Source organism: Macaca fascicularis, chromosome 2, assembly GCF_037993035.2.
Source record: "Macaca fascicularis isolate 582-1 chromosome 2, T2T-MFA8v1.1".
NCBI classification, from domain to species: Eukaryota; Metazoa; Chordata; class Mammalia; order Primates; family Cercopithecidae; genus Macaca; species Macaca fascicularis.
In genome coordinates this window covers 54,132,495-54,145,836 of record NC_088376.1, presented here as the reverse complement: position 1 = coordinate 54,145,836, position 13,342 = coordinate 54,132,495, and the positions used below count along the sequence as shown (strand labels likewise).

The window sequence follows — 13,342 nt, the reverse complement described above, 5'->3', positions numbered from 1 at the left end:
GTGGGGGATGCATTAACAGAGGAGGAGCGAAGGCATGTTTGCTGATTAAAAGACGTTATGGTTAACAGTCAAACACACACAAATAACACAGTACAATACTTAGAGTCTTGTAAACTGCAAAGTTCTAAGAAGCAAAAATGAGAGTACAAGAATAACTTAGCTCAACAATGACTATCATTGTCAGGTACAAGAAAAGAATTCAGGGACTACAAAGAATCTTACTCTAAGTGTCTAGTGTCTTACTTTAAGTCAGTCAGGTTTGGCAGAGAAGTTAGTGGCAAAGGGGTTAAAAGTATTATCTGAGGACTTCTATCAAAATATCTGTCCATCAAGATTCCAATTCTATAAATGCAATGGACACTGAAGTGCACGAATTTACATATACCTCAGTTGGTCATTTGCATAGCTATCCCCGCCCCCAATTGTGTGTCACTAGCTAGATTAAGATGGTCATATTTTAGATCAGCTAATTAAGAAAAGGTAGTTTGAAAGACCAATTCGTTTCTGCACTTTCCCCAGAAAGTCATGGGTAAATTACAGCTTCCCTACATATATATAAAAAGGAGGAGCAGACCAGTCTGACCAACATGGAGAAACCCCGTCTCTACTAAAAATACAAAATTAGCCGGACGTGGTGGCGCATGCCTGTAATCCCAGCTACTCAGGAGGCTGAGGTAGGAGAATCGCTTGAACCCAGGAGGCAGAGGTTGCAGTGAGCCGAGATCATGCCATTACACTCCAGCCTGGGCAAAAAGAGCAAAAATCCATCTCAAAAAAAAAAAGGGGGGGGGGAGTAAGCTGTGCTCAGTGACTCACACCTGTAATCCCAGCACTTAGGGAGGCCAAGATGGGGGAATCCCCTGAGGTCAGGCGCTCGAGACCAGCCTGGCCAACATGGTGAAACCCCATCTCTACTAAAAATACAAAAATTAGATGGGCATGGTGACACACACCTGTAATCCCAGCTACTCGGAAGGCTGAGGCAGAAGAATCTCTTGAACCCTGGAGACGGAGGTTGCAGTGAGCCAAGATCACGCCACTGCACTCCAGTCTGGGCAAAAGAGCAAAACTCCATCAAAAAAAAAAGGAGCAATAGTGTGGCTGGGAAAATACCTTCAGTACAACATGTCCTATCCTCTTCATCCTCTGTTTCTACCACACCACAGCCCTCCCAGTCAATAATCTCAAAAACGATATTCTCTACTTCCCTGTTTATATATGCTATTAAATGTATGATCTCTTTAACAGCATCAACGGGCTCCATTAAGCACTTTGAAATTTAGTAAGTACTTCTCTATCCCATATCTCATTTAATCCTTTCATTTAGGCTTCAATTCTAACAGGTCTTTAAGACATTTAAATCCCACCTTAATATTTCTAAAATTAGACTGCTATATAGTTACCGGGCACGTTTAATGTGACAGTAGCTTTATTTCTCCTATGTGGCATTATTAAATCAATGGAATATCTTCAAACATGGGCTTAAAAACAGAGAACATCATCCCAATTTTTAAAAAAAGTCATATGACAAAAACCATCAATATCGCACTGCTTATATTTCATACCAATTCCCATGCTGTGGAATGAAAAGTATTTATCCAGGTCAATGAAAAATGAATCATTTACATGAGCTAAATAACATCAGTGGGAATAATACATGATGCTAGTGTCAGAAGCTACATAATACTCTATTAATATTGAAGAAAATAATTACATTTGATTGCTATTTCAAAACTAGCTTTTGGGAATAAACTAAAATTTGAAATCCAAAATTTCTTACTTAGGGCTTTTGGATTACATTCAGTATTTCAGAATCCTCCCAGAAGGCAATAAATACTGTATTTATTCTTCCTTTTATGCAGAAAAGAAACATATTCAGAGAATTTCCAAAAGGAAAGTTTCTATTCTTCATAAAACTGACATTCAGAGAAACTGATCTTGTAGAAAATCTTCCAATGTGTGTGTTACTGTTATATTCATTCATAAATATTTTATCCTCGATTTGAAACAGTATGATAGTATTTTGCTTCTCAACCATAGTTTGAAGAGAATGGTGCCTAGGGGAATGCATAAATTTAAATACTCAAGTCAAAATTGTGTGTGTGTGTGTGTGTGTGTGTGCACACATGCAAAGAAGAGAATAAATACAACTGAAACATAAAGAAATGTAGTGATCACCATGAGGAAATGTGATATACTAGAAAAAAATAAACAAGAAAACAAGGACAAAATAAAGCTTAGGAACCATTTAAATCTTATAAAGACTGTCTGCAAACTAACCACCACAAGAAGCCAATTAACAAATCCATAAATACTAAGCACATACCATATAAAAAGATATTGTGCTCAGCATGATAAATAAAAGAATCTCTGGATACTCCTAAATGACTTCTAAAGTTAAATAGTTAAGCACAAACATTTTCGATTTTCAACATAATACAAGTATCATAGTAGACACAGAATTCAGCACACTCCCCAGTCCTCCATCACCATCTAGTGGTAAAACTCACAAAACAGGTGAAGAAAATTCAACTTTTGTCGTATTTACGGCATTTGAATTCACAGTAACACAGTCTAGCGCTTTGCTACAGTTTTCCTTTAAACATCTTTATTAATGCTAATATATACAAATATGTATCGTGCAGCTGCCTAGTTCAATGTAATATGGAAATGCTTGACAAGAATAATTAATGTCGTCAAGTTTTGTTACAGATGTAAAAAAACAAAAACTAACAAGGCTATAATAACACGAATTTCATGGGAAAATGTTACGAATATTGACTGCTCTTTCTAAATTAACTTATAGAAAAAAAATTTTAATGTATAATTTATCTATAGTTTCAAAAGTAGACAAAATCATCATTAGAATGGAACAGGGAGGAGTAACACTATCAGTGTTAAATAAAATTTTCCATCAATTTAGCAAGAAACTCATAAGAGTCATTTTGAATGCAACTTTTATTTTGAATACTCTTAAAGTTTTCTTATAAGCCACAATGAAAGGAAATCATCTAAAATTATAAAAATGATTAAAAAAAAAAAAAGTCACCCTTAGAGACACACATCTCTTTTTCTCCTTAGTTGGAAACTCAAGATACAGAATTAAATTGGAAATTCCTTTTATTTCAATTTAGGCAAACATTCTTAATAATTAAGTAAACTGGCCAACTTCTCTTTGAATTATGTTAGAGTACGGTCGCAAGTGGTGGCTCACGCCTGTAATCCCAGCACTCTGGGAGGCCAAGGCAGGCGGATCACAAAGTCAGAAGTTCGCGACCATCCTGGCCAACGTGATGAAACCCATCTCTACTAAAAGAACACAAAAACTAGCCAGGCATGGTGGTGTGCACCTGTAATCCCAGTTACTCAGGAGGCTGAAGCAGGAGAATTGCCCAAACCCGGGAGGCAGAGGTTACATTGAGCCGAGATTGCACCACTGTACTCCAGCCCGGGTAACAGAACAAGATTTTGTCTTTAAAAAAAAAAAAAAAAGAATTGTGTTCGAGAATATTCAGTGGTTGTAGTTGGGGCAGACTCCCCAGCAACTCCTAGAATTGAACCACACATCTGATTGATTTAATGAACAAGAATCTGCAAATAGATACCAGGTTTCCCAGAGTCTCCAAGTCTAGGTATAGGTTTAAATGTTACATGCAAGGCTTTCCAACATTCTGGACACATTTACATAAATACATATGCAGACAAACACACAGCACATATAACTGAGGCTAACAAGTTTAGCATAAAGAATGTAAATCAGCCCCTTAACCCATGATAGTTTTTAAACAGTCTTAAAAAGTTATATCCAATGCTTAAGATGGTTACTGCTAGCCTAAAGCAAAATATCTTTCATAACATAGAAAGCCATCTGTCAATTACCCAACGATGAATTACCTCTACGTATTTTTCAAAAAGCCTGAACCATATCATACGTCTTTGAATAGTTCTTGACTTCCTCTCGGTATATAACTTATAAATACAGCGTGAGTATCTTTTTCTACACCTTCTATATAGAATTGTCATGTTCCTTTGTAAGTATGAGTCAATTTCCAACATTTTATCCTTTGTGCTTTCCATGTCATGAAATATTTCAAAAATTCCTTAATTGTGAAGTTTCTTGTCAGCATCACTTACTCTGGGATATCTCATCCGTTCATTGTAGATGTTAAAAATTTTGCCTTTACTAAGTTCATCTAACAGCATATTATAGAGGTTTAACCTTCCCCTGATTAGCTATTTATTTTGTAATAACATATGCCTGTGATTCAAATTTCACTTCCTATATTATCTCTTTTCATTTCTCTCCTGAACTTTCATTTTTGTTGGTACACTCTCTTTCAAATATCTCTTTTTGTAAAATGTCATGAGGTTTATTATTGGCAAACAAGGAGGCAACACAACTACACACTTTGCTGCCACCTGTGCATGAACTGAATACCAGATGAGCAGTGACCAATCACCAACAGACTCTGAAAGAAGTGAAATGATTGGCCACTCCTGTATGTTATTTACATGATGATCTGTGAACTGGAGAACTAGCAATTAAGTTTGGTCTTTATGCAACTACTTACAGCTAATATACTGTGGTAACTAAAATGTGGACTGTTGCAGGGAAACTGGTATCATTTAACTAAATCATAACTCAAATATATTTCAGAACTGTGAAATCAAGGACTGCCTGCCTATAAGTGTATATGTAACCGTAATCATAAGTCAAAGGAAAAATGGAGAGAAAAATATATAATGACATGTAATGTAACATGTAAATGCTTAGGCACAACTATTTGAAATAATGTCATTCATCCATTCAACATGAAGTGGTAAAATGCTTGGATCTATCCATTTAATTATGTGAATTTAACAGATACAAATATTTGTGACCCAAACACAACTTACATTATTACCATTAGTGATGTGGATTTCCAAAATAAATAATTCTTGACAAGATTCCAAATAAGAGTATTTAGTAGACAGTAGCTACATACTTGGAAAAATTAGGCTGGTGTATATTAAACCAGACAAAATACGTTTATATGTAAAATGGACTTAAATTATAGGCTCAGATATTGATGAACAAGCTTTTCACCCATGGGAAAGTTAATGGGTCACTCCCATAAGCAGCACAGGACAATTCTTCACCATGTAAGAATTGTGCCTCATACTTTGCATACTATAAAGCATTCATGGCCCCAGCCACTGAACACAGGGACAACAAGAAAATATCCTGAAATCAACAAATACTCTCTGGGCAGTAATGCTGACAGTGAGAACCCTGATGGGGATTCCTGAGCCATTTGTGGAAAGACAGAAGAATATGACCAAGGTTTCAAGCAATATAGAAACCTAGACCTCTAGATATCAGTAGGTACCAACCAAATTTGGGAAGGGATAGAGTCTTAATAAATAAACAGTAAATATAGGGTAAACTTTTTCTTGGCCACTTCTATTAATCACAAAAAAATGGTTAAAAAAAAAAAAAAGAAAGCAATGATTTCTATAAAGTTTATTATGAAGCTTCAATAGATGTCTGCTTTGAAGTTTTCTACAAATGCTATTTGAAAGGTACTATAGATATATAGATATACTTTGCATAGAAACCCCTAAAGTGGCAAGTTAAAAATAGTAATAATGATCAAATCTTACATAATGCTCATCAGTCACTGTCCTACATGCTTTACTTTTTAAAAAACCTTTAAATCGCCACAAGAACCTTATATAGTAGATGTCCTATTACAGATGAAGACACTGAGGCACATCTAGCTAGGAAGTGAAGTGATGGCGGCAGGTTTTGAAGCTCGGGGGTCTGACTACAAAGTCCATGCTGTCACCAGGACTGCAACACTTTCCGTCTCCACCCCTCCAAGGAGGCCCCTTCCCCCTGAACTGATTTAACAATACCATCATATACCCAGGCCCCCTGAACTGAAAATCTGAGTGCCCTCTTTTCTTCATTCCCATGAACAACCTTCTACCAAATCCTGCCACTCCGCCCCCAGAAATAGACAATGCAGGTCTCTGCCCCGCCTGGCCTGATACCCACTGTAGCTCAACCCCAATGGTAGCATGTCTGGTCTCATGGATAAGAAAGGATTTTGGAGGTGCGCATCCCACTGGATGCCACCTGGACCCCACCTCTTATTTTGTGCCACACTGAGAGAGGAAAAATAAACCAACTGCCATGATTTACATTGATGGCAATACTACTTGAGGCCTTGATTTTTCTGCTCCTTCCCAGTCTTTTGCATACTCTTTTCTAGAACTTTTAACACTGAATGATAATTTTTTAATAACATTAAAATACCTAATGTCTGTTGAGCACTCCCTACATATCAGCACCCGACTTGTATTAACCCATTTAATCCCCAAAACAAACCCATAAGGAAGTACTAGCATTGCCCCTAATTAGAGAGGAAGAAGTAATTTTCTAAGGCTAGGGTTGAAGCTGGGAAGCCCTCTCAACTAAAGCCTGAAAAAACTGCTTAATAAGTATAACAGAAAATATCTAAGAGAATATTAGTTTAAGCCAGTCAATCAATCATACACTTTCAGTCATTTTATTCACTTATAATTATAAAATAGAATGGCTCGTGTAATTTATTGTCAAAACCAGGACACTTTCGAGAGTGAAAGTGTTACTCACTGAGCTGGCACAGCAGGTTTCAACCGGGACTGTGTGGGCAAACAAGAATATATGCCCCTATGTTCACAATACATAGGAAAATATGTCTATGTTAGGACAGCATTACCTAGTAAAACAAGCAGCTTAAGATAAGGAAAAAGAACTCCATGAATCCAGCCATTTCATCAATGAGAAGCTCCTCCTGCTGTGAAGCTTCTTCCATGGAGCTAACACAAACTGGGAACCCCTGGATGCTGGATTAGCAGCTATTCAACAAAAATCTCTCATGGATACTTTCTAGGAGCATGGAGAACAGTTTTCTGAGTTAGCGCCTGTTGCTTGAAGTTTTGCTTAATACCACAAGAAGGAACACAGTCCACCCAAGGTGAATATTTGATTGCTTTTGCTTGCAGAAGGAATAAATAATCTAAATTCTAATTTATATTTTTTCTCTACTCCAAAACAAAACTATCAGAAATCTTTCCTAATACTATTGACTGGTAGGTACAATATTTATGTTCTGTATTGATTTCAAAAGACCTTTAGAGACAGACACCACATTTGCCTTTCCAAGGCACCGGTCTCCCTGCAGACCACAACTACATGAAAAGCTGATCAGGAGGTAGAGCTAGGTGAGGGCACAGAGTACTCTAACTACAACAGCGGGGTCACAGGAAGTCTGTGATTCTTCTGAGAGAGACTGATGATTGCAAAGCCCAATCAAGTAGAAGGTGGGCTCTGAATAAATCCTTCTATCATAATTAAGTCACAAAAGTGTAACCACACACCGTCACACAGCTCACCTCTCTTAGCTCATTCCTGCTGCTGTAAAAAAATACTTTAAACTGGGTAATTTATAAACAGCAGAAATGTCTTGCTCACAGTACTGAAAGCTGCTAAGTCTAAGATCAAGGAGCCAACAGATTCCGTGTGAGGTGAGGACTTATTCCTCATGGATGGTGCCCTGTGTCCTTACATGGTGGAAGGCCAAAGGGCCTCTTTTATACAACCACTGATCCCATCCACAAGGGCTCTACCTCATGGCCTAGTCACCTCCCAAAGGCCCCACCTCTTAATACCAACACATTGGGGATTCGATTTCAACATATTTTTTCTTTTATTATTTTTTTTATTTCAATAGGTTTTTGGGGAACAGGTGGTGCTTGGTTACATGGAGAAGTTCTTTAGTGGTGATTTTTGAGATTTTGGTGCACCCATCACCCGAGCAGTGTACAATGTACCCAATGTGTAGTCTTTTATCCCTCGCTCCCTCCCATCCTTCCCCCTGAGTTCCCAAAGTCCACTGTATTATTCTTATGCCTTTGCATCCTCATAGGTAAGCTCCCACTTATAAGTGAGGACATATGATGCTTGGTTTTCCATTCCTGAGTTACTTCATTTAGAATAATGATCTCTAACTCCATCCAGGTTACTGCAAATGCCATTAATTCATTTCTTTTTATCAACACATAAATATTAGAGGGACACAAACATTCAGACCACAGCACACTACCTCATGACCACTGAGAATCAGACAAGTGAACTAGCATAGCTGTTCCTTAAATGACTCATTCAAAGACTAAATATAAAAATTTGGGCTGGGTACAGTGGCTCACGCCTGTAATTCCAGCACTTTGGGAGGCCAAGGTAAGCGAATCACCGGAGGTCGGGAGTTTGAGACCAGCCTGACCAACATGGAGAAACCCTGTTGCTACCAAACTACAAAATTAGCCAGGCGTAGTGGCACATGCCTGTAATCCCAGCTACTCGGGAGGCTGAGGCAGGAGAATCACTTGAATCCGGGAGGTGGAGGTTGCAGTGAGCCGAGATCACGCCATTGCATTCCAGCCTGGGCAACAAGAGCGAAAACTGTCTCAAAAAAAAAAAAGGCCTCACTGATTCTTCATTCTGATTAAACTAACTGGTCCATACATAACAGCATAAGAATAACTGTTGTGCTCAAATTATTAATTATAAAGATATTCAGCTCTCTACAGCATTAATTGCCTAAAACCACAGTTCTGGTCAGGCCACCAAGGAAATTAAATTACCAAGATAACCACACAACCCTCCCACAACCCAGAACTAAAAATAAGTGTGCCTAGCTAAAATCATTTGCTGGCCAGAGATGACTGTTCTACATAATTTCAGGTGTGGCTTATTCTTTGGGTAGAAAAAAACCAAACAAACAAAACTGTACGTGTGATCACCCACTGCACTTCCTTTGACTTCAATTAACCCTCAGTCAAGTTCCCTGAAAAGTCAATACCACAAATCTTTCCTTAAACTTGCTGAGGCCATGCTCCTCCCACACATAGTGGCAGGATGAACAAGCAGCAATGTTTATCAGAACAGCTGTGGGAAAGTTTATCTGACAAAAACGAAGTATGTTCCTACATTCCTTAAGTTTCATTCCAGCTCACTCGGGGACTTTCCAAGGCCTTGTTTTCCTAACTTGTCCTATCACTGCATTAAAAAGCTGAGCAGTTAGGGTGCTGAGTAAATAAACTGTCTGATAAAGCAGCATGTCATCCTCTTAGTTACTTGTCCTAAGTTGAATCATTATGCAGCTCAGGGATTCAGACACAAAAAAACCCCACAAAAGGTGTTCAAAAGTGTACAACTACAAGTGATTAGATGATTTAACACACTTGGGATATTATTTAAAATATTCAGAGTCATTGTTCTCAGATAATTTCCATTGTCTCGTTTATCTTTACTTGCAGAACAAGAGCACAGAGTTGGGGAATATTCTCTGTCTTCCCCACATTCCGGTTACAGATACTCAATTAACAAATACTTCTGAGTACCTACTATGGTACTGAACACCACGGGTACAAAATGAAGCCAGCAAGGATGGCTACGCATGATACAGAAACACAGGCCACATAAGAAGAGTAATGACAACACTGAGGTATTAGGGGCATGTCCAAAGATGTGGTGAGTCTTGCAAGCAAATGGGAACAAAAGGAAGATAATGAGAGATGACACATTTGTAAGACCTGAAGGTGAAAAAGAAAATGCTTTCCTCTGCTTTCTCAGCATCTTTCCAAAAAAAAATACTGAAAAGAGAAAATACACACACAAACGTTTTTGTTTTTGTAACAAAGTTCTAAATTCTGATTCTTTGCTATTATCAACCGAGATTCAGTTCTTCTGATTTTCAAGAATTAAACCCAATCTATTGCTAGCAATACAGAAAATCTGTTTGCACACTTCAACTAATTGGGATTAGACAATCAACCATGACTCAATGTTAGTATCCATACCAAAGTGAGGTTTTGTGAACTGCCTATAAAATATAGGCACCTATTAATTTTTTCAAAACTGTTACTTCTTTCAATCTACCAGAAGGGGGTGATATTGTACCAGGCATTTGTTTCTCCATTGTAATTATGAGATGAAGGCAAGTGCACAATTGCCAATGACGTCCCATGTCCTGTCACTCATTGCAAGAGGTTTAACAAAAAGGCATTATTTTATAATGCAGTGACTTAAATCACAACTTAATGATATAATTTCTGCCCCCTTTCTCCACTACTCTAAATCAACAAGCTGGTAGAACTGAATGCTTCACATAGAGAAAAAGAAAAAGGCATGTCTGCATTTGATGTTTTCCCATAAGATTACACTTTTTCAATGCACTTTTTCAATTACTTTACTACAAAGCTCAAAAACTTTATGGCACACTAAATTATGAAGTCCTGAGCATGACATTTCGGATCTCCCACATTACGCACTGCTCCACCGTTGCTGGTTTTCCTAACATTAAACCTCGGCTCACATCGTTCTTTTAATACAGTATTAAGTTGACTTTCACCCCCATTCTACAAGTAAAAGAGCCATCCAGCAAGAAGCATTTTGGATGTCAGTTCCTTCAGAGATCCTATAGAGGACAATTTCCAAATATGCTTCCTTTAAACATCCTTGTACACTGTACTTTCATAAAATGTTTACACTAGGCCTTTACCAAAATCCTCTGTATTCTTATCTCAATATCCTTTTATCAACATCCAGTGAGATCCTTTCGGCAGCCATGCCCCCCAACACATACAAAATACACACACAATTATAAATCACTTGCCAGCAAAAAAAAAAAAAAAAACTAAATTATATAACCCAGTAAATATCTGCTATGGTTAAAATAAATTCATTGAAAATGTTCATATTTATCTGAAAATCCATCAATAGGTACTAATTAAACAAATTATGGAATACTACAAAGCTACAAAAAAGAATAAGGTCTATACAGGGCTCACACGAACAAGTCTCCAAGGGAGCAAGTGGGGACGAGGCCGGGTGCGCTGGTGTCTTATTCACTATGCTCAATAAAGCAACCAGAGACAGGCAGGGGAAGGGCAGTAACAGTGAAGTTGTCTCCGTACTTATTTTAAAGAAAAATGATTTCAAAAGACATATGGTAACAATTATGCATAGCTGAATTCTGGGGTAAGGAGCAAAATAGGACATTTACGGAATCAACATGTGAGCCAGCCAGTTATTTATGATCTGTTGATGACGGGCTGGATAGAAACTGACTGGAAACAGTTACAGACATATTTGGGGATTACGTGTGTTAAACTCACTCTATTTGTAGTATGAATACACAAGGGATGTTTATATATAACCAGTCCTATTACTAATAAGGCAGGGTCCTGCCTGGAAATGGTATCAGACAATGTGTGGGCACATGGGGTGGGCTGGGGTGGTTGTCATATCAGGGGTATGTTGAGGGCTCTGAGAAAAAGATTAGTCAGGAGGAAATCCACAATATTTTAATCTAAGGATTCCACAAAAGGAAATGGGAATTCAGAACTATTTAGTATAAATCAAAACACCACAGATAAAAGGAAAATATTGACTATTTTAGATTTTGTTTTTTAAAAGATTCTTCATGCAAGGACCAAGCCCTCTATTATTTTAATTATAATGTTGTTATTGGCTATGCTGTATTATGCCTGGTGTCTAGTGTTGAAAAGAGTCGTTATCTGTGTTGCTAAAAGTCATAATAAATTTTTTTTTTTTTTGAGATGGAGTCTCACTCTGTTGCCCAGGCTGAAGTACAGTGGCGTGATCTCAGCTCACTGCAACCTCCACCTCCCAGGTTCAAGTGATTCTCTGCCTCAGCCTCCTGTGCAGCTGGGATCACAGGCGCACTCCACCACACCCAGCTAATTTTTTTTTATTTTATTTTATTTCATTTTTGTATTTTTACTAGAGATAGGATTTCAACATATTGGTCAGGCTGGTCTGGAGCTCCTGACCTTGTGACCTGCCTGTCTTGGCCTCCCAAAGTGCTGAGATTACAGGCATGAGCCACTGCGCCCAGCCTAAAATATCTAATTTCAAAAACATACAAAGACAGAATAAATACTGTCTGTCAGGCTAAAATACTTTTTCAAACATTAATACTTACTTCCAATTCAAATAAAGGAAAATGTGTACAAGCTAAACTGTGATTTAAGCATATCCACAAAATGTCCAGCACAACCTAAAGACTACTTCAAAGTTCAGTCTCGCCACTTTCTAGCTTAGACAACTCTGAGTTAAATTTTCTGAGGCTCTATTTTCTTACCTGTAAGAAAAGGAATAGTTACTTCTCCAAGGGTTGCCAGGTGTTTTGGCTGTGAAAGGATCTAGCAGGGAGAGAGTACGCTTCAATCAAGTGTATGAGTATGTGCATTTGAGACTTGATCCAATCTTTGCAGATGAGCTTTCCTTTCAAGTGCCTGGCTGTCTGCCCCCTCCCCACCCCTCATCATCCTTGTCCTGCTATGTGCCAATAACACCACTGAACAGAGGTCACAAGCTGACTGCTCACAAGTCAAATACAGTGCACAGTCAGGTTTTATTTTAGCCCACAGGATATTAGGTCTACACTGGTTTGTAAGGTATTCGATTTAGACACCAACAAATGAAATCAGAGGAGACATATAAGGGCAGTAGCAGTGCACAGGCTCCAGGCTCTGCCAGGGTTTAAATCCCAGCTCCAGCGACCTGATGTAACATCTCCATGCCTCAGTTTCCTTGAGAAAAAGATGAGGAAGAGGAAGTAGACAGACCTACTTTACTCATGGGGTCATTGTGAGTAATCAAGTTAAAACATAGAGTGTTTAGAACAGCACATGTAAATCAGCGTTTCATGTTCTGAAGACACTGGGTCATCCCAAGATGCAGCCCATAACTCTGGCAAGCTTCCAGACACAGCTGACCCCCTCGGTGGGCCCTTTAGCTCTCCACTTCTCCATAATCCCTCTACTGCCAAGTGTCTTACATAGAGTCCAACCCATTTGTACCACCTGCCACGAGGGGACCACCTGTAGGACTATCCTTTTGGCCTTGGACTTAGCAACTCCCGGCATTAAGAGGAAAGCAAGGAGCTCCAGTCAAAAACATAATGTTCTCCCCAGTCATACTTAATAACATGTATGTGGAACACCCCACGGGGAAGTCAAGAAGCACAAAAGGGACCTGGAACAATTAATAGGTGTTTTTGAGACTGTCAGAGTAAACAGCATCTCCTGCAATAAATCAGGGAAGTCTTGAGAGTCTCAGCTTAGAGATATTGTTCATGCCAAACCATCCATATGATCAGAAAAATGTTTACAAGTGGAGGACTCTGCAATGCGCCCTGGTAATAACCAGGCTCTAGCGGCTCCTCCTCACGTCCCATTGTCCTTAAGCTTATTTACCCACCAGATCTCACTGCAGCTGAAGCTAACA

The 13,342-nt window shown here is 38.5% G+C and overlaps 1 protein-coding gene across 7 annotated transcripts in view; it reads right to left on the bottom strand.

Moving 5' to 3' along the window:
• The window catches only part of MED12L (mediator complex subunit 12L), a 341,010-nt gene that overhangs the window by 142,880 nt on the left and 184,788 nt on the right, over window positions 1-13,342 (bottom strand). The window lies entirely within an intron of this gene.